This window comes from Lepus europaeus, chromosome 7, assembly GCF_033115175.1.
Source record: "Lepus europaeus isolate LE1 chromosome 7, mLepTim1.pri, whole genome shotgun sequence".
NCBI classification, from domain to species: Eukaryota; Metazoa; Chordata; class Mammalia; order Lagomorpha; family Leporidae; genus Lepus; species Lepus europaeus.
Window position 1 is genome coordinate 28,978,120 of NC_084833.1, and position 27,430 is coordinate 29,005,549.

General features: G+C 49.8%; 1 protein-coding gene across 2 annotated transcripts in view; it reads right to left on the reverse strand.

Moving 5' to 3' along the window:
* Window positions 1-27,430, reverse strand: part of LDLRAD3 (low density lipoprotein receptor class A domain containing 3) — a 251,411-nt gene that overhangs the window by 50,401 nt on the left and 173,580 nt on the right. The gene's annotated exons all lie outside the window — the stretch shown is intronic.

Here is a 27,430-nt window from a genome sequence, read left to right on the forward strand (position 1 = left end):
CTAAGTTAGGTCCCAGGAATATGCAACGTGAGCAGGTATGGAGGCCATCCATATTTTGAGTACTACTAAAACAGTGACATCTGGGAGGCAATCTTCAGAAATTCACTTTTTCCTTTTGTTCAAACCACGTTACCTGTCACTGACGCACCCTTCCCACCCAGAATAGCTCAGCACAACATGTTACACTCCTCCTTGCATTATGTTCAACATGTTTTACTTTAATCCAGTATGATTTTTGATGGGAAAAATCAAAACATGTTTTGAAACCCAGTATTTCTGTGTTTCCAAAGCATGTGACCTTGGGTAAAGCAAGCCATGACCCCTAGTTTTGCTTTGAGTGGGTGGACATTTACCATCCTGACTTATTTGGAGTTTGGTAAAAGCATATGCTACTTTTTCACCCACATCAGGCAGCCTATCAAAACAGTTAGTTACTGCTGTGTATCTATGGCTGGACCACATCCCCTCTCTGTCTTCCTCACTTTCCCAATGGGGACTCCCATCATCTACACCCCTAGTGATCTGCATCAGCACAGAGCCTGGCACAGTATAAGTGGTACCTAAACTGCTGTGCCAAGCACCCGCCCACCCACCGCTCTTTCATTTCTGATGCTTTGGGTCGACGGTGAGCTGAGGACCTGCACGTATGTATCCGAGAGGGAAAGCTGACAACTGCCTCCCAGCCTCTCTCAGGGCCTTCTTATTATCACTTTAATGACACTTTACATTTTCAAAGTGTTCTTCAACCATTAATAATTGAGCAACTTTTCAAAACAAGGTTGGGCTGCCTTCTCAGGAGAGAAGAAAAGCTGTAATTAGAAATATGAGGCTTTTCAAAGAGGCCATATTTAATTAGTCAATTTTAATTTAATTTAGGTAGGGTCTACATGAAACAGCTTGCATCCAGCCTACAGCAGGAGGTGCCAGAGGCTGCTTCATGACAGCCCAGGGAGTGTAGCCCCAGGACAGTGGTGCAGGGCTGGGCCTTGCGGTCTGATGACCTGTGCTTCAGGGCCTGCCCCCTCCAGCCTCACTGCTGGTCCCCATCTGCAAAACATGGTTCATGGAGCCACCTGCATTCCCACGATTCCTAGGAGAACTACAGTGAGGGAAGGCTTTGCCCAGCATTTACCAGTTTAGGGCTTAGGATACAATAACCAATGGAAAAAATGTTAGCTGCAAAAATCCCCAAAAGCAATTTTAACAATTATCCCAGGGAGCTGGGGTAGCAAGGAAGACATTATTTCATGTTAGCCCTGTAATTCTTGGAATTTTGTGCTTAAAGTTTTTTTTAACCATAAGCCTATGTTACTTGTATATATAAAAGATTTCTGTAAACTACAGATGCCTCTCGGCTTATGATGGGCTTACTTCCTGATAAACCCATTGTAAGTCAAAAGCATGCCACAGAACATCCCATCACAGCAACATGGTGCAAGGCAAGTGTGGGCTGCTTCCGGGAGCCGCTGTGGGGGCCGCTGGCCAGTGTCACCGGAGAGGAACTCCCTGCACCCTGTCTGTCTGGGGAAAGATTTTCAAAATTCAAAATTCTAAGGACGAGTTCTAGCAAATGCGTATTGTTTTCACAGCGTTGCAAAGCCAGAAACTTTTAACTTGAGCCATCATTAATCAGGGATGGTCTGCTGCAAAGACCCACCAGAGCTTCAATATTTTATTGCGAGGGTTTGGCTCCTGAGCACACTAAAACCTTCACGTTGAAACACAGACAGGCGAAAGTTTCCAGTCTGTCCCCAAGATCAGCTCTCCGAGGCCACCCTCACCCTGGTCTACTCCTTTGCGGTGTCCTCCCCCAACCCCCATCCCCACCCCCATGCACTTCATTTCTGCTACTGGTGGCTTCAGCCTTCCATTTCCTCAGGACCAAATCCTCGGTGCCATCCTCAACTCTTCTCTCACCCTCCACTTCAAATCCACAAGCAATTCCAACTGCCCCTCCTTTGGAAGCATGGCCTCTATCAACGACTTCTCCCCAGCTCCTCTGGTAGGTACCCTGCTGGCCACCATCCCGTGCCCCTTGGAGTGTGGCAAGTGCCTCTTAACTGCTTTCTCGCTCCCACCACTGCCCCCTACCGTCAATTCTCAACACTGCAGCCAGGGAGATCCTCTGAAAACCCTGGTCTCCTCACTTCTCTGCTCAAAACCCTCCCCTGGCTCCAGTTCACCTAGAGTTGAGACCAATGTTCCTTTTATGGCTCTGAAGGTTTCACCATCCAGTCCCCACCTTCTGCCTGTCTATTCTCAGGTCCTTCTCTTCTCCCCCTCAGTCTGTTTTAGCCTCCCACTGAGTTCTATGTTTGCAGTCAGTCTAGACTTTAAGCTCTTTGAAGACAAGGACTTCACTTATTTCGTTCATTCATTGCTATACACCTGACATCTACAACAGTCTCCCACAGAGCAGACACTCAACAACTATGTGCTGAGTAAATGATGCCAACAAACAGGCATTCCAAGGACACCGGCCTCACAGCTGTGTCCCCTGTGACGTGGGTCCACAGGACCACAAGCAGCAGAAAGGGGTTAAGAGCTGGCCAGATCCCAGCAGGAGAGGTGTAGCTGGCTGAGGAAGCAAGGGGACCTTAAATAATGCCGAGGGTGAAGACACAGACAGTGGACTGAGGGAAGTAAGACCCACCTGGAAACCAGTGTGCAGAACTGGCCATGGCCTTGGGGAAGGAGATGGCACTCACGGCCCCTACTCTGATAGAAGCACTGGACTGGCCACCTCACATAGGCTGTTTTCATGTAATCCCTCCCAGCAGCTTAAGTAGGCGCATGCAGCCTCATTTTACACATGAGGAGCTTGCTGAGGTCTGCATGACTAGGGAGCTGCAGACCCAGACTCAAACTTAGATCTCTGTGGTGACTGCACCTGTTGTTCCCCAGAGGTATTTTAGCAACAGCACACTTCTGAGTCACCTGTTCAAAAAATACAGATGTCTGGGCACAAGGCTTTGATACAGAATTTCCAAGGGTGCAACCCAAGAATCTTGAGTTCAGTGAATGTCCTGGGCTTCATGTAGCAGCCAGAGTTCTGCTGTTCAAGTCAGGGAACAATAAGCTAATGCTGGGGCTCAGAAAATAACACCTCAAAATATGCCACTGTGGACCTCAATCCGAGAGCACCTGGGGAGCAGCAGATGCAGCGTGGAAGGGCCCGGAACATTCCCTGATCCACCTAAGGACTGGCTCTGCCAAAGTGCAATACAATTGCCTTCAAATCTTCTTACTGAAATTTCATTAACCAAGGAAGATTAAGCTAACTCAGATCATGGAGCAAGAGACTGAAAATCAAACACCATTCCTAGAGCCCAGAGAAGTTTGGCTCAGGCCATTGTCTGTTCTCAAGGCTCATTTTCTCCCCCAAAACTCATTCGCTACCTTTCTAAAATTGTCCACAGGCCCCCTTGGTCCCTCTCCCCTACAAAGACAGTAGTCAAGTCTCAATCATCTGACCCTTCTTCAAGTTTCATCCTTTGTATGGCTCCCATGCACACGTGCATGGTGGTGAATTTGTATGCTTTCCCTTCTGTTAATTTGCCTACTTAGTTTGTTCCAGTAGACTCAAATGCCTACTCTTCAGTGGGAAAGTTCCCTACGCTACAGAGATAGTCCCTGACCTACTGAGAGGGCAATCCAGTTTGTAATTAAGGAGGGCTTCCAGTAGCCAAGGCCAACAACCTATACTCTGGGTGACACAGTCCTCTTACTTCTTTGGACTTCAAGAAGCTTACAACCAAACAGGCGACAAATTACAGGAAGAAAATGTCAGACATGTAAGTGCTTGTACCTAAGCGTTGGAAAAGCACTACGAATTAAATAACTAAATGCTAGAGGTGTTCAAAAGAAGTGAGCATTAGCACCCAAGTTATCAGGCAGGTGGCATTAGAGATGGATGGCAACACTTAGCAAATGGAAATGGAGACAGAGTATTCCGCGAGAATTCCAGAAGATGTGTTTGGAGAACAAGAATCCAGTTTTGATGGGTCACTGGGCTTGTGGGTGAAGTTCACTGGAGTCAAATGCATAGCTCTGAATCCAGGGTGAAGAGCTTACTCGTCATCTAACAGGTAAAGAAGGCTTATGAAAGGGGCCTGAGTAGGGACTCAACACTGGAGGTAAAACAGGAAAATAAATCTGACGCTGCATGCAGGATGGACCGGCCTACAGCAGGAGGAGGCAGTGGGAGAACTAGTGTGTGGATGGAATGACCCTGTCTAGGGAGAGGCTCCTGACAGTGAGTGGAGGAGGGGAAGCCCAGCAGGAAGTGAGGTTGGCGCTGAAAGGGAAGTGGAGGACCCTCACTGTGGGCAGCTTTCATGTTCTCGATGATGCGGGAAGCACAGTCTTCCACAGATGGGGTGGGGGACTGACAGCAAGGATGGTTTAACACGGTGGTGGGGCGGGCACCTGGCAGAGCTGTTGAGACTCCGCTTGGGACACCAGCATCTCAGGCAAAGTGCATGGGTTTGACTTCCAGTTCTGCTTCAGGTTTCAGCTTCCTACTACTGCAGACCCTGGGAGGCAACACATGATGACTCAAGTACTTGAATCCCTGCTACCCCTATGTGATACCTGAATTAGGTTCCTGGCTCCTGGCTGCAGACCCAACCCAGCCCCAGCTGTGGTGGGAATTTGGGGGAGTGAACCAACAGATGGAAATCATTTCTCAGTTTTTGGAGGTCTCTTTTCTCTGCCTCTTAAACAAAACAAAACTTGTGAGAGTAGGCGTGATATCACAACAGATCAACAGGAAAGCAACTGCTTTGCCTCAGTTCTGGTAGGAGTCCTGCTAATGGTGGATAACAAAAGTTTGCATGGATTCAAATCAGGAACAAGGTGGCTCTTTTTGGAGAGCCACACAGCAGGGTGAGTCCTCTGGTGGGAACACAGAGTTACTACCATGTCATTCTTCAGAACCACACCTCAACCAAACACTTTCAGATGCATAGTTTTCAAGCTCAAAAGAAACACAAAGATTGAGTTCTGTCTGAAGTCCACCTCCAGGCAGTCTGGAGAGTCGTCTCAATGTGATGAATGAGACAGCTGGGAAATCAGGATATCTGGAATTTCGATTTCTTTGTGCTAACACCGTTTAGAGAAACTCAACAGTTCCAGGGTAATTGGCATTCCTTGCCTCCGACGCTGGTTGATACTCCCTGGCCAAAGTTGAAGTCAGTCGTTTTAGGCTTCGGCGTAGACGGACATCCATACCCAACTGTTGCTGAAAGGTCAGATGAGTGACATTTCCAGTGTGGCTTTGCTCGTGGAGCGACCCTATTGATCACCACTGACATTTACTCCCCCAGTCCCGCGCAGAAAAATACCTCCCGATTCTATGTCCTGAAAATGCCAACAAAAGTGCCTGAGGCAGGAGGAAAAAAAAAAAAAAAAAAAAAAAACCAACACACCATAATAAAATCATCTATCCATTCCTCTACAACTGTGTTGCTTTGTTGATATTATAACCTTAATTATTTCTTGGGATCTTGACAGCTCACGTTGTCAGTCTCACTCTCACCCGGTATCGATTTTCCTCCTATTAAAAACAAGCAGCAAAAACTGCCTGCTCAAGCTTCTTGCTAGGCTGGGAGGTTATATTATGCATATTAAATCTGGACAGCATTTAGGCGAATGCAATCTCAACTTTACGATCTTGTTGGTTTTTAAAGCAAATGTTAATGAAATATGCATTACTTATGGTGAGCGACAATCCCAGTGGGGCATACTTTAATTAGGACAGTTTGCTCAAAGTAAAGCAAACTGAACTCCTCCCCATTGGTCACGGGGATACCCTGCAACCTGGCAGCAGAGCAAGAGACAGAAGAGGACACAGACGGGGCTTCCCGCACCAACGCACCACAAACAGGGTGGCTCAGAACAACAGAAATGTCTTCTTTGACAGTTCTGGAGGCTGATGTCCGAACTCAAGCTGCTAGCCGGGCACTCTCCCTGGGAAGGCCCCGGGGAGGAATTCTTGCCTCCTCACAGCTTCCAGGACTTGCTGGCAATCCTTGGTATTGCCTGACTTGTAGATGGCGTCACTCCAATCTCTGCTTCTGTCTCCACGTACTCCTGTGTGTCTGCATCTCCGCGGCCAAAGTTCCTCCTTCTTACACAGACCACAATCACGCTGGCTTTTGGGCCCACCAGAATCCAGGATGATCTCACTAGGGTGCCTGGTTCTGGGTGTCAGTTTGAGTAAGCCAGAGTGCCCCGAATTAGGTCAAACACCAGTCTAGGTGTTGCCCTGCAGGTACTTTGTAGACATTACTAAATGGCAATCTGTAGACTTTGAGTAGATAATGTGGGTGAGTTACATGTAATCAGCTGACAGCCTTAGGAGAAAAGACTAAGGGTCCCAGAGGAAGAAGGAATTCTGAATCAAGTCAGCAACATCCATCCACTCTTCCCCAAGTTGCCAGTCTACTGGTCTGCCCTGCAGATTTTGAACTTGCCAGTCCTCCCAAATCACACAACTCCTTAATATCTCTCTTTCCTTTTCTCCCTCCTTCCTATTGGTTCTGGTTCCCTGGAGAACCTTGACTGCATACTCATCTTAACTTGATTACATTGGCAAAGACCCTGTTTCTCAATAAGGTCACATTCACTGGCTCTAGCGGGCATACATTTTTGGATGACAAGACATGGTGGCCTGCAGCCTCATTATTCCAAGTGCGGTGCTTGGATCATCACCAGTTGCAGCAGCTCCAAGAGTTTGGTAGAAGCACCACCGCCCACCCTGGATCTACTTTGTGAGAATCTAACACACCCCAACACGGAGTCCCCTGTGCATTACAGCGTGAGAAGTACAGGCTAGAAGATCATGTTTCCAACCAACAACAGAATTTATAATAAAAGGCTTCTGGCCTAGTCATTGTAAAAGACCGCTCTAAAGAGTCAAGGAAAAGGAGCCAAGAAAGAAAGTAGAAAATAAGAAGTTTTAAAATAGACACCTTTCTTACTAATGAATTAATACGCACCATATCAATAGTTGAGACTAGATAACCATTCGTCAAATGGATCAGAGAAAAATGAATAAAGTGGGCTCTTCAAGGTAGAGATTTTCTAACAAACGGGCTTTGTTTACAAGGAAAGCTTCAAGGCAAAAGAGAGGAAGATTTCATTTCCAACCTCTGGAGTGCAGATTGCCTTTCCCTCTTCTTGTCTCATTGAGAGCCACTGCTATGCTGATGTGATTATTTGGTGACAGTGTCGCACTCCAATACCCAAGTCTTGCTCTAGGCTCCTGCTATAACTCATGTTGACATGAAGAAATGTTTCATTTTCGGATCCATACATATGAATTTTTAATGACCTGTGTCAAAGAAATCAAATATCTGCCCTCGCACATCCCCCTCCCCCCCTCCAGGAATCAGACTTTGACCTTCTGCCAAACAACTATAAATCATGTGCAGCGGGAAGAGGAGCGGGAACCAGGGGCTGCTGCACATGGATTAGCCAGTTAATTTCCTTCTGTCAGGCCTTCACCTAGGCTGTCACAGAATACAGATGTGGGGAGGGCAGAGGCAAGGAGGAGGGAGGGAAGGTGGGAAGGAGGGATGCCAGGCACACTTTAAGGACTTGAAACAGTAGATACTCGATGGCTACTGACTAAAAGGTGTAAGAAGGAAAAACGAAAATATAGGTCATTTGTTGCCTGAAAAATGGGTGTCGATCTTAACCGGAACCTTTGGGGCATTAATTTCCTGCCCCTGTGGCTTGGCTATCTCTTTTTCCACGTAAGATAACTTAAAGCTGAGGAGAAAAAGCAGAGGAGAGCTTTGCAAAGGCAGAATGGAAACAAATGACTTCCTCCCTCAAGACACTTCCCTAGGATTTCCAGGAACTCTGCACATCACAATGGGGCTCTTCCTAGATGGAACCTCCAGTTAGATACTATTTCTTACTTAGCAATGCAGGAACGATCTTTGATGTGATAATGTCCTACATGTTGGCAAGGAGTGGTGAATACAGAATCTACCCACTGGCCTTTGTGGGTGTTCATGGCAAAGCCCATTTGGCAAACCCTTTCGTAACAGAAACGCAAGGAGCCCCAGGAGTGTCCCTGCCTCCTACAAGTCCCATGGAAACCTACCCTAAGGAAGTCATCCACAATAGGGATAAAGCTTTAAAGACCATCAGAGCGTTGCTGTAACCACTCTTCAGCACTCGGTGCATGGCTAGGTAAAATCAGGTTCATCCACTTGATAGACCACCGTGCAACCATTAAGAACACTTATTAAGAATTTATAACAACATGGGCAAACATTTATTAATAGAAGTAGGAACAAAATAGGAAAAAATCATGATTGCATTATATATGCACAGAAAAGAATATGGAAGGAAATACACCAACTGCTAATAATGATTACTTATGGAAGCAGGAAATGGATAATTTCCCCCTCTTCTATATTTTCCCAACACCTTGTAATGAGTGTGTGCACTTTCGTAATGGAAACAGGAGTCTTCTGTGCGGTTGAAAAGATTTTAAAAGACGTCCCCCTCAATAAACAGTAGGAATTGGACCATGGCTAATTCAAGGTGAAACACATTTGTAAATACCACATTTTCTAATCTAACATCCAGATCTGGGACACAGAACCTGGCTGGCTGCCTGCTTGCAAAGCATCTATATCAGTTCACAGCAACGCACTGAGGAAGTGAAAGGCCGAGTCAGAGCTGTCAGTTTAGACCAGTGGACTCCAGGACGTGTCAAACAGCTGTCACAGATGCTCCATTTGCTCTCGTTCATTCAGTGCAAGAGGATCTGCCACCCAGGGCTGAGGAGCGGACACACGATGGACAGACGTGGATTGGATCGGACGGCGCTCCTTGCCAGCCATCACTCCCAATCACAGCATCTTCCTTTCTTGGCAAACCTGTGCACTGGAAAGCAATCGTCTCCAGCTTTTTGACCCCGTTCAAGCAAAAGTGTTAGAAGCAAGCCATCTGTTTCCGGAAATGAGCGATTTAAGGCCGTATGCAAGGTGTGTGAGGCAGGAGGACGGTCTTCTTTGAGCCACGAGCTTATGGATACATTTTCTAAGTGGCTGACTCTTGTTCAATCTGAAATGTAGCGATACTTGGCTGACCCAAAGAGGTTAAACAGCAGCAGCAGCAGCCGCCGCCGCGGGCCGCTCATGATGGGCAAAGCCACTGCTCACAGACCTCATAGAAGGCATCTTTACAATTGTAATCGTCTTGGAAGCTTGTTCTGAGGAGCCTAGGGACCCAGCATGGCCGAGAGCCACGCACTCAATCACCATGTCAGCTCCTGTGTGACCCAGGGCGTCACTGAGGGCAGTGGCGAGAGGCAGGGGAGATGTCTTAATTCAGTCATGTCACCGACTTCTCCCTGCAAGCTCTAGCTCTCTATTTCTGCAACCCAGTCAGGCAGGACACAGATCAAAGCAGTGACAAATGAAGCCACTCAGCACTGCTGACAGAGAAGAGAGGAGGGAAATCTAGGCGTCTCATTCAACACTCCAAACCAGTGGGCTCTGACTGTTACTATCGAGAAAACACTAGCAAGGAACCATATCCCAGTATATGGATACTGACTCCCACTCTATACATGACCCCATCAACCTTTATACCAAATAGAAAACTTTTCTTTTTAAAGGTTAAAACAATAACAAATTACCCAGACCCTAACCAATCATCTTGCATATAACCCTCCTTGGAAAACTGTTCTAAATACTCAACAGGTCACCCACTTGGTGTGGCAATGATGGGACAGGAAAGAAAAGGATCATTTTTCTGCTTTTATGGTCTAGTTGAAGGAAATAATACTTAAGTGACCTCTACTGCTAGGTGTCTTATATTAGCAACCTCCAAAATTCATTTATCTACCCTGGGGACTACAGTATACCTAATCACACATTATACGCAGAAAGGTACTGCCAAACCTTATCAATTTAGACCCCCTGAACAAATTCAAACCAGACTGGGCTACGAAACACCTCTGCACTGTGCACTAAGGAGAAAGAGCCTGCTGAACAGCCCGAGTGGAGAAGGTTTAATTGCTGAAAGGAAATAGATTCTTTTCAGGCTCCATTTACATCCAAGCAATCCATCTACCCATTACAAGCAAGTTCTTATCCAGACATTAAAGCAGGCAACTGCCCATTTTGGAAACCAACCAAAACTGCTTATCTTCAACCTCCTATAATTCCAGACCTCTTCCTGATCCGCTCTGGCTTTCTGCCTAATGCATTTGCATTGCTTTTTCTGCCCCTGAATTTGGCCCCTAGAGTTTATGCTGATAATCAAACACCCATGCAGACACACACAGGCAAGGTGGTGCGATTTGTTTTTTTCTACCTGGGAAGGAAGAAGCTGTACGACCTCTGGGGTCTATATTTGTCCTGGTGAACACACAACTGCTGGGCCCTGGTGGTCAGGATCCAGTTCTAACAACTACCTGATGCATCCATCGCATTTGAGATAGTCCAGAAAGGAAGGTATCAGGAGAAGGGGATGTGGAAAGCTGCAAGTTAGCCAAGGCCTTTTAAAAAATGGAAGCTCCATACCAAATTGTGAATTTCCATTGCAAATCAAGTATTCACTGGGCTCAGCATTAGCCAAGCTCAGGACCTTGGCTAATTAATTAAGCCGGTCCCGGGGAGGAAGCCATAGACTTGAGGGCCATCGCTCGGCTCCTGTCTGAAGGGCTCAGGGCTCAGGCTCTGTGTCATTCTTCATGCAACGTCTAACAAATCAAAGCTAATGCGAGGAGCAGAGCCACGGCTGCCTGGGCCTCTCCTCCGTCACGTGCACTCAAAGCCCAGGCATCGCGGGCTCACGTGTCGTTTCGCGGCATTAACATTCCATCTGGGTTCTTGCTTCACACTCACCACGTCTACTGCAAGCTGTAAACAGGGAGGTAAAGGACAGGGAGGTGTGCCAAGGAAGGGTTTCTTCTCACACACGGTGCGCAGCGACAAAGCCCGTTTTACTAATGCGATCGGAAGAGACTTGAGGAAGACCGGGCGTGCTGTCGTTTTCCCCTTGATGAAGAATCCTGCCAGAGGTGGTGATTGATATTCCAGTTCCTCAAAAATGCAGCTTTCTAAAAATGTAGATTAAACTTTCAAAAATAGCTCGGATGCTCCTCCAAGACTTCTCCCCCTAGCACCCAACCCCGTGTAAAAATCCCACGCCAGGGATTTATATTTGGTCCAAATTTGCTTAGCACACTAACACTAAATACAGCTTCTACACCAGTCTTGCTTCCCAAACCACTTACTTACAAATGTATGAAACCGTAATGGAATGATTTATAGTTTTACTTTAGCTTTCATTGCTGATTTACAGAAAGCTCTCCAGGGGTGATTATTTTTGGATATTTCTAAGTCTGCAGACTGCACAACGCCTGATAGATGTTAACTCATTCACAGAGAGCCTCATGTTAACTGATGTGTGTGTTTCATTCATTTAAACATTTCATGAGCGCCCATGAAGCATCCGGTATAGTGGAACACACAGAGCTGATGAGGGCATGGGCCTGTGTCCTCAAAGAACTTCTTCTTTTTTTTTTTTTTTCCTGACAGGCAGAGTTAGTGAGAGAGAGATACAGAGAGAAAGGTCTTCCTTCCATTGGTTCACTCCCCAAATGGCTGCCATGGCCGGCGCGCTGTGCCAATCCAAAGCCAGGAGCCAGGTGCTTCCTCCTGGTCTCCCATGCAGGTGCAGGGCCCAAGCACTTGGGCCATCCTCCACTGCCTTCCTGGGCCACAGCAGAGAGCTGGACTGGAAGAGAAGCAACAGGGACAGAATCCAGCGCCCTAACCGGGACTAGAACCCTGGGTGCCGGCACCGCAGGCGGAGGATTAGCCAAGTGAGCCACGGTGCCGGCCTCGAACTTCTACTTGTCCTCTCGCATGTTATAAGTCAGGAGATGTATACAAGGGTATTTCAAAATGTTTGTGGAAAATGGAATTGAAAGACATTTATTTCAGTGCAACACATTTTGAAATCTTTTCAAAGACCTCTCATATGCACAGATTTCAAAAATTTTTGACACCAGTGTAAACTTATCTTTTAATTCCATTTCCCATAAACTTTCTGAAGAACCCTCACGTTAGTCTCCTAATTTTTTCTAGCTCTTCAGAGACAGGAGCTGATTATTCCTGGAATGAAATGGAGTTGTTCCCTGAGGCCTCAGAACTCCATCCACCCACCCACCCGTCTATCCAGGCATCCATCCTTCTCGAAATGACCCCATGGAATGTGGACCCCGCATGGTAAGGGATTCTTGTGAAAATCGGTGGCCTCTCTTCCATTTGTAACACTTTGTCTTACCATGCTTGCAGGCCTGAGATGCCAAAATCTAATCGCTACTTGCATTACAATGATGCTGACTTTCTGTTTCTTCAATGAGGCAAAGGGATATAATAGTACCTGTTCTGTGGGATTCCCGGGAGGACTTCATGGGCTTATGTAAGGAAAGGCGCTGTACACAGTGCCTGGCACCCAACAAGCTCTTGCCAGTTGCTAAGCATCTTCCCGGCCCCTTGAGGAAAGAGAGCTGGGGAGCAGAGAAGGAGGCATGAGCATCCTGGGAGTTTAGAGATCCGGCTTCCATCCTGGGTCTCACTAAGTCACTGCACATGTGGGGCCACTCGCTAACGTATCTTCAAGCTCGATTTTTTCCTAGGTGAGTATTTTTTAAAACTGAAAATCATATAAAAGGTTAAATTATTATTTGAAAGGCAGAGTGATGGTGGGGGGAGAGGTAGCGATTGTCTATCCCCTGGGGTCCACTCCTCAAATAGTAGCAACAGCCAGGGTACAGCCAGGGTTCAGCCAGGCGGAAGACAGGAGCCTGGAACTCCACCTGGGTCTCCCACGTGGGTTGCCGGGGCCCAAGTACTTGGGCCATCTTCGGCTGCCTAACAGGAAGCTGAATTGCAGGCATTGTAGCCAGGACTCAAACCAGCACTTAGATATGGGATGCTGGCATTCCAGGTGGTGGTTAACCTGCTCTGCCACAATGCTAGCATCAGAATCTGCATTATTTTATTCTAAGATCCTCTTCTTTGATAAGCAGAATTCCTGGCTTACTTCTTAGGGGAAAAACTGACCTTTGAGAGCCTAATTAAAAGACTCTTTTTTTTATTCCCTGCGGACTGAATGTGGGTTAAGAAGAAAAAAGAACTGGTGGGATATGCATTCATGTATCTAACAATCAAACATTTCAAGGTGGATTTGCCCAACAGGCATCGCTCAACAAAAATCCACTCCCCACCGGCCTGATCTCCACTGGCTGGAAAAGCACGCGGACTCTCTATCTGGAGCGCGATTCTCTGGCAGGTTTCGGTGGGCAGGGGGCCCTGAGGCTGCCCGCACAGAGAACGGAGAGAGGTCTGGGAAGAAAGTCGCCAGGCTGGCAGTGCTTCCCGCAAAACGCAGCCTGGGATTCCATCGCTTTCACTTCCCCAGGACGCGCACACACCACCCAGATCCAGGTTTACTCTCTGTGTTTCAGGCAAGGGAAGCCAAGCGGGGGAGGCGCTTTCCTTTTTGTCAGAGCGCTGCTTATCTGCCTCACTCAACAGCCAGGCAGGCGGCGGAATTCTAAATCCTCCTGCGATGGATGGTCCTATCAACCACAAGCAACACACAGCCAGTGGGAGGCAACCCGCAGCTCTGCAGCCTGGAGTTGCTGATGGGAGGCTGGGGAAGTCACCATGGGGCTCCTCGTGAAAGGAAGGCTGGGACTTTGGACAGAGGGAGAGGAGGGAATCATAGCCCCAAGGGGGGGGGGGGTGGGTCTTTCATGTGGGTCAAGGTCACAGGCCTTTTCTTGCCTTGATCCCTTGCCCCCTGGGACTGTCCCAATCTCAGGGTCACCATCTCCTTATCCCACTTTTCTTGCTCATCTTCCTCATTTCTACTCTAGTCCAGGGCAGGGCTCAGACCGTCCTTTAGTTTTGTCCGTCTTAAAAAGGATTCGTTTACTCATTCAACAAAATGAGCACCTACGACAAGGCGGGCACTCCTCTGGCAAAGGAAAAATGCCTGTTAGCAGGCAGGGCTGGGCAATGAATGCAGAAAGCAAGTAACAGAGCATGTGTCTGTCTGGGAAGGCAGTAACTGCTGTGGCCCCAACCCCCAGAGCATGGTCAGTGAATGAAGGCAGGGCAGGGGTAGGGTGGGGGGGATGGGCAATGGGGGTCAGGGTAGGAGTCTGATGGAGAAGGTGACATCTGATAAAGGACGGATAATGGACCTTGGGATATTTAGAAAAAGGGTGTTCTCAGTGGCACCAACGGCCCCTGCAAATATCCTGGGGTGGGACTGTCCCTGGTATGTTTGAGGAACAGCAAGGGGGTTTTTCCTTTAAGACTCAAAGGGCATGAACTTGGGACAGTGATGTTTCTGGAATTCTTCCAGCAGTGCTGTGGTCCTCCTCATAGCAAATCCTATGCCAGGGTTTTAAGCAGCAGGCCTCAACGAAATGGCCAAGTAGAGAAACTGACATTGTGGCTCAGATCCTGCATATAACTAAAAGAAGGAAACAGAATATGAAGAGTCTTGAAAAAGTTTATGGAAAACACATTCCAGAAACATTATTTGAGAGACAGAGTTACACACACACAGAGACAGAGATCTTCCATCTACTGGTTCACTCCCCAAATGGTTCTAATAGCTGAGGGTGGGCTGATCCAAAGCCAGGGGCCAAGAGCTTTTTCCGGGTCTCCCATGTGGATGCAGGGGCCCAAGCACTTGGGCCATCTTCTGTTGCTTTCTGGGGCACAGTAGCAGGGAGCTAGATTGGAAGTGGAGCAGCTGGGACTCAAACCTGTGCTCATACGGGATGCCGGCATCGTAGGCGACGGCTTAACCCACTATGCCACAACGCGGGCTCCTCCAGGAACTTTTTGAGGTGCCCCTGTACATTACAAATGCCAGTGTGCTGCACGTGGACCGTGCTGGGGATGGGGGTGGAGCTGCTTATGTAAAAGGGTGTGAGAGTTACAGGTAATCCAGACGTATCCTCCTGCAGACTTTCAATCACTTCCAGATTACTTAGAATATCCTCACATCATAGAAATGCCATGCAAACAGTTGTGACATGGCATTGTTTAAGGACTACCGATCAGGAAAAAGGTCTGTCCATGGCCAATAAAGACACAATGCTTGTTGCAAGAATATTTTCAGTCTAGGGTAGGTCAAATCCATGAATGCAGAACCCAAAGATAAAGAGGGTCTACTACATTCCATTGTGATGAAAAAGTCTTTCTGGTGAGCCTGGTGGTTGAGTCGCCAGTTGGCATCCACGTGGGAGTGCCTGGGTTCAATGCCCAGCTTCCTGCTAAGGTACACCTGGGAGGCAGCAGCCATGGCTCAAGTGGTTGGGTCCCTGCCACACACATGGGAGACCTGGATTGCGTTCCCAGCTCCACAGGTATTTGGGGAGTAAGTTCACAGATGGGAACACACTCACTCTCTCTCTTTCAAATCAGTTAAAACAGAATCTTTATAAAAAATGTTTTTTAGTGGGGACTGGGGTCAAAATAGCCTGAAAGCTGCTGGCCCGCAGGGCGCCCTCTACTGAGCCCACATCCTGCTCTCGTGGCAGTGCCTTCTCCCAGCACCGGGGACCATCTACCTTGGAAATCCATGTCCCTTATAACCCGGGCTCCAAAAGCGGAGGCTCAGAGAAAAGACAACACTGGCTTGTCCCCCACCACCACCCCCAGGCGCTGACTCTCTCAGGAAGGAGGATGTGTAGACACTCCATTCTGTAGGACACAGATACCAGCTTCATGCCAGCGGAGCAGCTCCCTACCCCATGGTCCCAAGAGCCCCCACTCCACTAGAATTCTGCACCTCTCATTACAGTGCCCACAGAGAACAGGACCCCACTTCCCTATCATGTCGCCTCTCCACCCAGGGCCCTCTAACTCACGGGCGGCTTGTTGGAAAACAACTCCCCGGCCAATGCCCATCTGCTCTCTTGGCCAAGGATCCGTGGCTCACCTGGGACTTTTAAAAATGATCGGCAAAATGATGTACATCAACAAAAGCATTGCATAATCACTCGCCCGCTGCAGTGTGGGAAACTCTTCAGGCAACTCGCCCTATTTCTTCTTTTCAGACAAGTTTGTCTGCCCCCCACCCCGGGTCTTGCTTTATCTGGACAACTCATTTCCAGTTTCCAACATACATCCTGCACCGAGCAGGAAATTATGAGCATTCCCATTTAAGGGTGCTCAGGGGCTGAGGTGGTGGGGTCCTATGTGATGGCTTTAGGGGTACAAGATGCTGGGTTTCACCCAGAATGGTCTTAGCAGGCTCCCCGCCTTCTAGCAAGAGACCAACAGCTTGCCCTTAATAGAATTTTTTTAAATTGCCTAAAATTGCTGTTTCTATTCCAGGCTGAAAATTACAGTCCTTGCTCTATTTCCCAACCTCCCCCAGAGTCACTCAGTGGCCCCCGAGGAGAGCTGCACTAGCAGCGACCTCATCAACACAACCCTGATGAACTCTGTACAGGGATGGGGGGCGGGGGGTATATTTGTGGCTTTGCAAGTAGACACAAAGAAGCTATGACTGACACACGTGCTCTCCCCAATGGATTTAGTCTCTCTCTACAGGACAAAAAAAAAATCTACAACGTGATTTATGTTGCCGTCTGAGAACACTTCCCATCACATGCTAAAAGTCTCTGAAACTCATTGTGCTTCTGACCACGACTCTGACCTTCCTCCTTTGTCATTTTCCTCCCGCAGTGTGGGTGGCACAGGGGAGTGGCCGATGAACAAGTCATTGTTTCCAAATAATGCCACCTCAGGCTGTGAGTGTTGGGACTGTTTCCACGCCTTATCTCCCTGCGAGACAAGGCTGTGTGGATAAACAAACACAACCAGATCTGTGTATTTCAGACGCACTCAGGAGGCTGCTGGTGAACGCACAGAGGCAGAGCTGCCTCCTCTGTCTCAGGAGATCCGACTTCCTCTGGCCCAAGCTAAGGACAGCAAACAGGTGCTGCTGTTCCCGGTGCTCCTTATATGAAAAGGCGCCAGCTCTTACGGAACAGCTCAGGCTTTGAGTCTGCCAGGAGGTGCGTCTGATTCAATCTTGGAAGCCCCAACTAAGACTGCAAGCCATGTACTTCTTCTTCATCCCTTCATGCCCTCGGTCATCCACAAAGTTACACAATGGCCACTCAGTATGTTCTCCTCCAGTTAAAGCAAAAGGTTTTTGACTGGCGGCACCTTAGGGTCACAAGTGCCCACACCAAACCAGTAGCCAATGTTTCTGGGGATGGCCTCGATGCTATTATAGAAAACTGCTCCCTGGGTGCTTCTAACAGGCAGCTAGGATTGAGGACAGCTAAAGAAATGGTGAGGCAGAAAATGACTTAGCTAGGAATATATTTCCGCTAGCTCAAAACCCTTTCCCCAAAAGAACTCAGCAGGTGCAGCCTGGAAGGCTCAGCACCTACGACCCAGAAGGCAGACAGGCTCAGGAGTCTGAGGGCCCAGACTCTGAGAGAGGAGTTTTGCAATGAGTACATCCTGTTCCTTTATTTGGACACTGTAAAACTTTCAGTGAGCATCTATTATGCGCCAGGCACCTCTGGAAATACAGGAATGGACCAGAGGCCCCTGCCATCTCCTACAGAGATGGACAACTATGCTGTCGCTCTGTGCGTTGTCTCACGTAAGCCTCACCATCAGTCTGTGAGGGAGATGTTTGCTGAAGCTTCGAAACTCTAAACAATCGGCTCAGGATCACACAGCTAGGAAGGCGCCCAAGTCTGATTTGTTTCCACATCAGGACCAGGGTAGAGAGAGAATAGGCAGCAGGAATGAGCCGGGGAGCAGGACTGAAGCTGGTAATTCTGACGTCACTGGGCTGTCTCTACACCAAGTTCTTACGGACACTTCTTTACACAAAAGAGGAAGAAAACCACATAATCGAGAACTCTTGAGGACATTTTTGGGGACCAGCTTCCAAGGCCTGGAATAAATAACGCACGTCCCTGAGAGGACAAGGCAGAGTGGCTGGACCACGAGACCACAGTGCTGAGAGCAGGCTGAACAAAGAAAACACCTGGCAGGTTGCTCCCCGGGTTGTTCACGGCACCTGAGAATCCTCGATCAGCACATTTCCCAGACTGCCGTGGCCCACACTGGGAGCCTGTCAGCCACCGATTAATTGCTGATCAATGAGCAACCAAATATTGGCAACTGAAGCAGCCCGAATCTGGACGGGTGGCAGATCTGAGGGCAAAGGCCAGCCCCTTCCCAGCAGAGCTCACGCTTGGGGGGAGGGGCAGGAGGAGGGGAAGAAGAGGAGCAGGGAAGGTGGAAGGGGAGGGGAGAGAGCAGCACACAGACAGGTGCACTGAGCCTGAAGACAGGACAGCCCGGCGCGGCGGGTCCTAAGGCGGGAGGGCAGCGGGCATGAGATCACCTGGCTCTGTTTATCCAAGATGGCAAAGTCTTGTCCCAAATGAGGTCGCCAGCAGGATGGACATGGAGGTCCCTCTGACACAGGCTCCAAGAAAAGGAGCTATTAGGGGCTGAATGGTGAGGCACGGAGCAGAAGCCCAGGTAAGTTACCGGCTGACTGTGGCATTCCAGAAGGGTTTGCACAGGAGGGTAAGGTACAGAAAAAGAAGAACCAGGGGCCTGCTGGTCAATCAAGTTCAGGGGACATTGGGGAGACAGCAACAACAGACGGGCTTTTCCGTAAGACTTCTCCAGCCCTCTGTGGTGATTTCTGGGAGCAGGGTGTTGTCTTCCAAATTCACAGTGCAGCTGCCCGAAGATTTAGGGTTCCACAAGACACCCCTTAGGAAAGCTACGTAGGTGGCAAAGGGCTCCACGGGGGCCGAGAGCCCCTGGGCTGTGCCACATGGGGTCTGTTCCTCTCTTAGGCACAAAAGGTGGACCACCATTCACCTGTCCTGTCTTATCCTCAACCTGGGGACTCTGGTGATGGCAGTGGATTTGAGTGCAGAATTTGAATTTCAGTGGGTATGGAGTCTGTGATAACTGTGCTCCAAAAGAAAGCCAGAGATATGGAGGCCAAGGAAGTCGAATGGCTTAAGCCAAAGCGTGGGACAACTCAGCAGCTGAGTTACAACCAGAGCCCAAGGCTCCCGACTTCAGTCTGTGCTCTCCTCCACTTGCCCATCTCCTCCTCCTGCCAAGGTGCAGCTCGGACCAATGCTCAAAACTCTACAGGCAGGCTGCAGGAGAGGCTGTTAGCCCCGCCTTCCCATGGCCTGCCAGTCTCTTACTGGTTTACCATGACACTGCCACATCACTGATCCCGGAAAAGAAACACTGACAAGCAAAGCAAGCCAGAGAAGCCCCCTCTGGTAGCAAGGGAACCGCTTGCCCACCAAATAAATACCCACCCGGCTGCTTTCCTCCTGCCTCCTTTCTCAGAGGCAGAGAAAACAATGGCGAGAAAAGGGGTATTTGGGGAAAGGGTCCCTGGGATTGTGCAGGTGGCTGAATCAAAACCTTATCTTACTAATTGGCCCATGCACCTGCTAACATGGTCTGCGTTTACAACTCAACAGACCAATCCAGAAGCCGATGGAAGCCAAGGTCAGCAGAGAGAAGGTTCGCTCAGCCCTGCAGAGGAGCCAGCAGACCCAGCGGGAGGTCTCAGGGGAAGGAAGACACCCCCACAGCGGCCACCAGGAGGTTCTCTCCCAAAGCCACCAAATGCCAGCCACTGCTTGGACTGAATCTCCCGTGCAATTTACTCACTGCACTTGAATTTAATAACCCTGGGTCCCTCCTGGACTCACGTGCTTCCCTGGTGTTTCCCACAGTGACGCCAGGTGGCATTTATTCACTCTTGGAGTATAAATTCAACTAAGATTGACCGGGGGCCAACTGCAGCAGGAGGCCCTGTGCTCTGAAGCAGGGCTCAGCACTGACAACACAGGGCTCATCCGATGGCTCACTGAGTACACGCAGGGCCAGTTCTGCCTGTGCTGGGCATCTCCCCAGATCCCCCAAGAACTGAAGCCACGAGCATCGCTAGCTCCTTCGCTGGACATCTCGAGGCTCAGATCAAGGAAGTCAGTTGTCCCAAAGACAGGGCAAAGAGGCAGTCAGGACTGGAGCCTGGGGGAGCAGGACCCCACAGTCTTCATCTGTAAGCCCCACTCATTCCTATTTTGCTTAAGAGAAGAGAAAGCGTTGCTTGATGGCGTCCTTGACAGAACACGCTCTCCCCATTTGTTGAGGGTGTGTGTGCTAAGACTACCCCCAGATATGCTGATCCACCGGGAGCCTCACAGATTCCGGCACAGGGCTGCACGCCAGGCATCGTTTATTAGAGTGCAAGGATACAAAGTGAAATTAGCCACGGGAACAAAAGGTGCAGGTGGCAAAGTCTGGGGAAAACCAGGGGTCCTCTCCCAACAGAATCACAAAGATGCATTTCACTCGCCTCTCGAGAGCGGGGACAACACGAGGGAAGCTCATTCGATACTCAGTGCCCAGGTCTCTATCAGAGGCTGGTGGCACAGGTGCCCTCAAGCCCAGCACGTGCCCACCTCCCAGACCCCTGGGAGGAAAGCAGGTGTGCTCAGACCCTCATCAGCTAGGATGGGTTGGAGCACACCCAAAATTCCAGAAGCCAGCCAGAATAACCAGTCCTTGGCCTGCTGTTGATCATTATTTTTTCATTAATTATTAGTATTTTTTAGTTCAAGTGGCAAAGAGATACAGATAGCTCTCTCACCTGTACTGCCCACAGCTTCCCAGGCCTCTTGTACAGATAATCAATGCTGGAAGACAAGGCAGGGCTGCTCCCCTCACTCTCCACTTAGCAATGCAGGGGACACGGGGTCACAGCCATGAGAGGCACGCACTGTTAGCTCCATGGCACAGAGGAAACTGATGTCACAGATCCTGGTGTTTTTGCCCAATGCTACAGTGCCAGTACGTGATGAAGTTGGGCAGTATTAGCCAGCATCTGTTTCCTTGTCATTTATTTATTTAAGACTCAATGCAGGGATCACAGAGCCACAACAGGGTGGCTGCAACAGGGTGGTGCAACAGGGTGCAGAGCCACAACGAAGACCCCAGCACTTCCAGGAGCTCCTGCCTTCACCCTCAGCCACGGAGCCCCAGGCCAAGGTTTTCTTCCCAGTTACTGTGTGAGAAGCACGAGACAGCACCCAAGGTACTGCGAGCTGCAGGTTCCTGACCACCCATAGAGAAGCAGATCTGCAGCTTGGATATTTTGAGCGCAGGTCAGCCTCAAACTTCTTCCTGTCTTTATTTCTCATCAGCCAGCAGGCGTTGCCATGCAAGGTTGGTGTGTCAACCACTGGCAGTTTCTCCAGAACTGCCTGTCTTCCTTGGTCCTTATACACTGGGTTGCTTTGTCCTGTCCTTGTCTCTCCACTGGCTGCTTCCTTTCCTGTTTCCCTTTTGCTCTCTGCCAAGTTAACTCTGTCCAGGGCAGTCTGCACCTGCTGGGTTCCAACCAGGTTGGCTAGGAGATGGACCAACAGGACTAAATGAGGGCCCATCTCACCAGCTACATTCGCCTCTCTTAGAGCAGCCGCCACCACAACAGGTCATGGAGGCTTCAAGTGCAAATGTTATTTCAATTCCTCACCAACACTTTGTGCTACCCATGCCCGGGGATGCCTTTCTCACGGGGTTTTCTACTGTGGGTAGTAGAAGAAAAGCAAATGCTCTATGGTGCTCCTTGCTGGATGCAGAAGTCCTGGCTCAGGCCTCCTGGCTGCTGCACAGGCCCGAGGATCATCTGAAGACAGAGCCCAGGTCCTCTCTCGGTCCTCTCTCCCTCCTCTGTGGCCACCGCTCAGATCCCACCCAAACTGCCAAACCCCCTGCCCAGACACTGCTCTGCAGAACTGCCATCAATCAGACTGCAGCTTGCCCTTCCCGTCCATCCCACTGGTAAACACAACCGTCAGGAGAACCCCCTCCCCCCAGCCCAAAGCAAGCAGCGGCAGAAAAATAACACAGGCAGCAAAGCCCCAGTTAGGGAACACAAAAGCTGGACCTGCCACTAAAGGAACCGAGATGTCCCCGGAGTCGCTGCAGAAAGCAGTGCCGAGTGCACCGGGAGAGAAAGGAGAGCCCAGGTCCACCACGGCGGCCAGCTCAGCACGCACTCACCTCCTCCCTGCGGGCGAATCCCTGCCACAGCAGGGGAACGCCAAACCACAGGAGGACGGCGTCCTCACTATAGCCCCCAGCTGGCAGCTTCCCCTCCCTTATTCTACATCACACCAAACCCCTCTACCAAATGTGTACCCCTATGTATTAAGGAGCATCAAAGATCTTTCCATGTATTTTTATTTATTTGAAAGGCAGACTGATGGGGGGTGGGGTGGGGGGAGGGAAGGGGAACAGAAGAGAAGAGAACAAGAGCAAGCAAAATGCCTGTGATTGCCAGGGCTGGGTGAGGCCAAGACCCAGAGGTAGGGATTGCCCTGTGGGTGGCAGGAACCCAAGCACACGAACCCTCACATGCTGCCTTCCAGGGTGCACAGAAGCAGGAAACTGGATCAGAAGTGGAGTATCTGGGACTCAAATGAGGCACTCCAATATGGGATGTGGGTGACCCAAGTGGTGGCTTAACCTGCTGCACCTCAAGGTCCTCCCCACCTAAAAATATTGAGTGGGGAAAAAAAAAAAAACAAAAAACTGAAAATACCAGGCTAGTGGCTCTCCCTTGCAACACTGTAGGGCACAGAGAAGCAAGGGACTGCTCAGCAGAGAGACGCAGAGGTCACAGTCACAGCAGCCTGGCACCAGGGCCACTGCCATCCTGAACTACACAACAGTGGCATTCTGGGACAGTCATTGGCTTGGGGAGCTTCAAAGACTTGAGAGAGCTCACACGACACCAGCTGCAGTGTGGTGATTGTATAACTCCTGGCACCCACCGAAATGACCTTAACTGCCAATAGGATTTTGCAGATGAAACAGCATTGAGGATCTTTGTCTCTGATGTGGGGGTGGGGGGGTGGGGGGGCCTAGATCTGATGAGTGGTATTCTAGGAGAGCACAGAGCCGGGAGGCAGAGACACACAGCAAAGAAGAAGGCCGGATGGAGTCAGAGGCAGGGATGGGAGTGACGTGTGTGCCAGCCCGAAACGCCACGGACAGCACAGGCCACTGGAGGCAAGGTGTGAGGTTTGGAGGGAATTATTCCTCCAGCCTGGGGGAGCAAAGCCACCCGGCCAACGCTGTGATTTTGCACTTGAGTCGAGAATGGCAAGAGAATAAATTTCTGTTGTTTTAAGCCACCAAGTGTGTAGTAATTTATGGCAGTTCTAAGAAACCAATATACTATGAGACGCTGAAGCAAGCTTATATGACTACGGCATAGCTTCAGTTACATAAAAAAGGATGAGCGATGGGTGTGTGTTACTTCTATCAAAAGAGAGAAAGTTATTAGGAACACACACACCATCTTATGGTTGATGGGTGAGCTATGAGCAAAACCATGCAGCCAGGCAGCAGATCTTACTGTCAAAATAATCTGGGGAGGTGATGGCTCGGGGGACACTGTTCTGATTTGACAGATGGGCAACTTGAGCTGCAATGTGATCAGGAGGCTGATGGTTGAACCTGAGTGAGAGTTCGTGTCTCCTGGAGCTTCTCACCAGCTCCCTTCTGCTTGGCTACTGGCTTCATCTTTGGGGCTGAACTAAGCTCATATGCTGAAGTCCCAGGCCCCCCGCACTTCAGGAAACTTAAGCATGTTTGGAGGGAAGGTCTTTAAAGAAGTGTTGGAGTTAGCATGAGATTTTTAGGGTAGGCTCTTAATCGAGCTGAATGGTGTCCTTACGAGAAGAGCAAAGGCCACGTGAGGACAGGGTGAGACGGTGGCCACCTGCAAGCCAGAACACCCGCCTCAGGAAAACCCAGACGCGTCTGCACCTGCATCTTTGACTTCCGCTGTCCAGAACTGTGGGAGAGAAATTCCTGTCACTGAAGCCGCCCAGGCTGCAGTTTTGTGACAGCAGCCAGAGCCAAAACACACGGCAGGGCAGCGGTTTCTGCTTTTCCCATGACTTCCTCCCTGGGCACCAGCAGGAAGCAGGGGAATGTGTAATTCCAAGTTGCAAGTCTCTCCTGCCCACGGACCTTATTTCTGCACCTGGCCAAGGCTTTGGGCACCGCCACCTTCTGGAGAAGGTCCACGTGGCCCCCTGGGGACGGAGCATGGTCAGGGCCACGCTCAGCTGCAGGGCCAGCCTTTTCTGGCTTCTCATTTAGAGCCACTGCTGTGGACAAAGAAGGGAGCAGACACTAGGTTGCATTTCTTTCAGGCCAGGGTGTTCTTTGTGACTTAAAAAAATTCCGTATTTGATGGGGGGAAATGAGAATGAGAGAATGAGAATTTTCCCATTTGCTGGCTTACTCCCCCAAATACCCGAAGTAGCTGGACCAGGCCAGTTTGAAGCCAGGAACCTGGTACTCAGTTGGTTTCCCACCTGGGTGGCAGGGCCCTGAGTACCTGCGTCATCATTGCTGCCTCCTAGGATGTCACTTAGGAAGCCGGAATCAGAAGCACAGCTGGGACTCAGACCCAGGTACTCTGGCAGGGGCCCCAGATGCCCCAGCCACCGTCTGGCCCACCTGGTATGATGCCTGCCCTTCTTTGTGGCTTTTAGACGGGGGAAGCAAAGCTGCAGGGGGCAGACTGTGGCCACTGGGGCAGGCTTGGGAGACCCCATGCAAACTGCTTCCCCCAGTTTGGACTCAGTTGCCCCATCTAAAATGAAGCTAATCCCCTCCACCTCGAGGGTGGACAAGTGTTGGCCTGGTGCCTGCCACACAGTGGGTGTGTGACAGGTGTCTATTTTGCATGTTCAAAAAAGAGGGATCCGATTTGGCATTGTCTTCAGTACCTGACTCTCATGGGATAGTCTGGATTCTCACATTCTCACACTCTGGGTTATACTGGCCTGGGAAGTGTTTTTTTTTGTTTTTGTTTGTTTTTTTTTTGTTTGTTTTTGTTTTTAAAGGTTTATTTATTTGAAAGGCAGAGCTACAGAGAGGCAGAGAGAGAGGGAGGGAGAGAGAGAGAGGTGGGGGAGAGCGGTCTTCCATCCTCTGGTTCACTTCCCAAATGGCTGCAATGGCCAGAGCTGAGCCAATCTGAAGCCAGGAGCCAGAAGCTTCTTCCAGGTCTTTCACGTGGATACAGGGGCCCAAGGACTTGGGCCATCTTCTACTGCTTTCCCAGGTCACAGCAGAGGCTGGATCGGAAGTGGAGCAGCCAAGTCTTGAACCAATATCCCTAGGGGATGCTGGCACTGCAGGCAGTGGCTTTACCCGCTATGCTACAGTGCTGGCCCCACGAGCTGGATTTTGTGTGACTCAACAGTGTTTATAAAGATTTTACGTTTGCCCCTTGACATGCAAAAGCCAAGAGCTTCTGCATAAAAATGCCAACCTTTGACCCCTTGTGATAAAGCCAGAGACTGAACAACATACACAGTGCCTCCTCCATGCTGGGGCCTGGATGGCGTGGAGTACCGGAGCTTCCCCTTCCTGGAGCACGTGCCCCTCAATGCACGTGGGTCCCACCTGGCCAGCGATGCCACTCTACCCCACATGGCATTTGGGCATTTGAATAAATGGCTCAAAGTGCAGGGAGGAGGCAAACAAGATGCAGACAGTGGGTTCAGCCTGAGCCATGGATCAAGTAACCAAATCTCACCTGCTCTGATGAGAGGCTAAGACTTCTAGAGACAGGGAGCAGACATTCAGAGGGAAATGACTAGCCTCATTTAAGGTGGACAGGTGGATGGGTTGTACTCTTAGGAACTTGACCTTGAGACTGAACCTGTGGCTATCAAACTGAAAACAATTCCAATCAAAGACAGCCAGCAGGGTCACAGGGCAGGCACAGACACGTGGTTTCTTGCAGCTACCTGGTCAGCTCATTTCTCATACCCAGTGGGAGGTCCAAATGAGGTCTACACTGCAATCCATCCTTAAGTCACAGCAAAACCACCAGAGAGGCCACAAGCCAGGGGGTGAGCCCCAGTACATCACTGCATCCAGATGCCCATGGGGGCTGCTAAGCATGGTCAGTGCCTGTCCAAGGCCCCCCAGCCATGGCTAGATGGTTTCCCCCAGGAAATGTGCAACACAGGTTAATTTTTCATAGAAAATGGAACAAATTAGCTCCTGCACATCTTGCCTGAGATTCAGAGAAGGGTTCCAATCCCATGACTTTATAAAAAAAAAAAAATCACTGATACCGTGATTCCACAGAACAGATCAATACTGCGGCTTAAATGAGAATTTACTGCCTTTAGAAGTGCAGATGAGGCTGTGCTGTGTGCCTCAGCCTTCTGCCCAGCGATTCCGCCCACTTCCCATCCACCCGCCCAGCCGGCCACCTCATCAGGCAGGGGCCCCGCTGTGCACTTAGCACGGCTGTCTCCTCAGGCTGAGGGTACCTGGCTCAGCCCACATGTCATCATAGAAACCACTCTTTGACTCGCCCTTTGTTTATGTTGGTTAGTGGACGTCTGCTCCTCTTCACTCCTGTCTCCCTTTATCGACTGACTCCACCCCTGCCCTCCCCACCACGTTCTCCTATCCCAGGCGCTGTGCACAGCATGGCCAAGCAAGCAGGTACTGAAGTTGATGGGATCTGCTTCTGAGGATGCCACTGTCAGGAAGATCAGACCCCAGGCCTCGGGACAGGGATGGGGCGGGCGCCACGCAGGGTGCCGCGCAGGCTGCCGTCTCTGCTGTCCTGGAGGGCAGCATCCACTCCCACATCCTCCCCAGCCTTCCAAGACACACATAAAAATTCCATCCCCGCTTTCTCTTTACTTTTATCTCCGCTTTATCTCCACCGTGTGCTCTGGGGAGTTTTTGCAAAACAAACGAACATGAACTGCAAGGTATGGAGCGTGTAAATCACTGCAAACCCTCCCAGGCTTCCAAATGCTACAAACGGTACTTAGCCAAGGACCAAAGGAAAGCCTGATGGGTGATTATTCTCCTAAGGTAAACACGGCCCTGCGCCTGGCACTGCGTCCCGGCTGGCACTGCCACCACCGGATCCCAATGCCAGATGACAGCCCACATGGGAGGCATGGCCAGGACCACACCTAGCTCCCCTAAGGGTGCAACTATTTTTTTAAAACAGAGAAAAACACTAAAATAAACTATGCTCGATAGCACCTTGAATTAACACTTGCTAGGATTTTGTCACCTTTCCAATCTTTTCTTCCACTCATACCTTCCAGATAAGGCAAGATGAAGGTCTCCTCTTCCACCTCAACCGCACTGGGTGGTCCACCCCTCCACCCCCAGGGTTGCTAGGAAATCACTGCCTTGAGTTTCCTTTATTACTTTCAAGTTTATTTCCATATCAAGGCTTAGATTTTTATTTACTTGAGAGG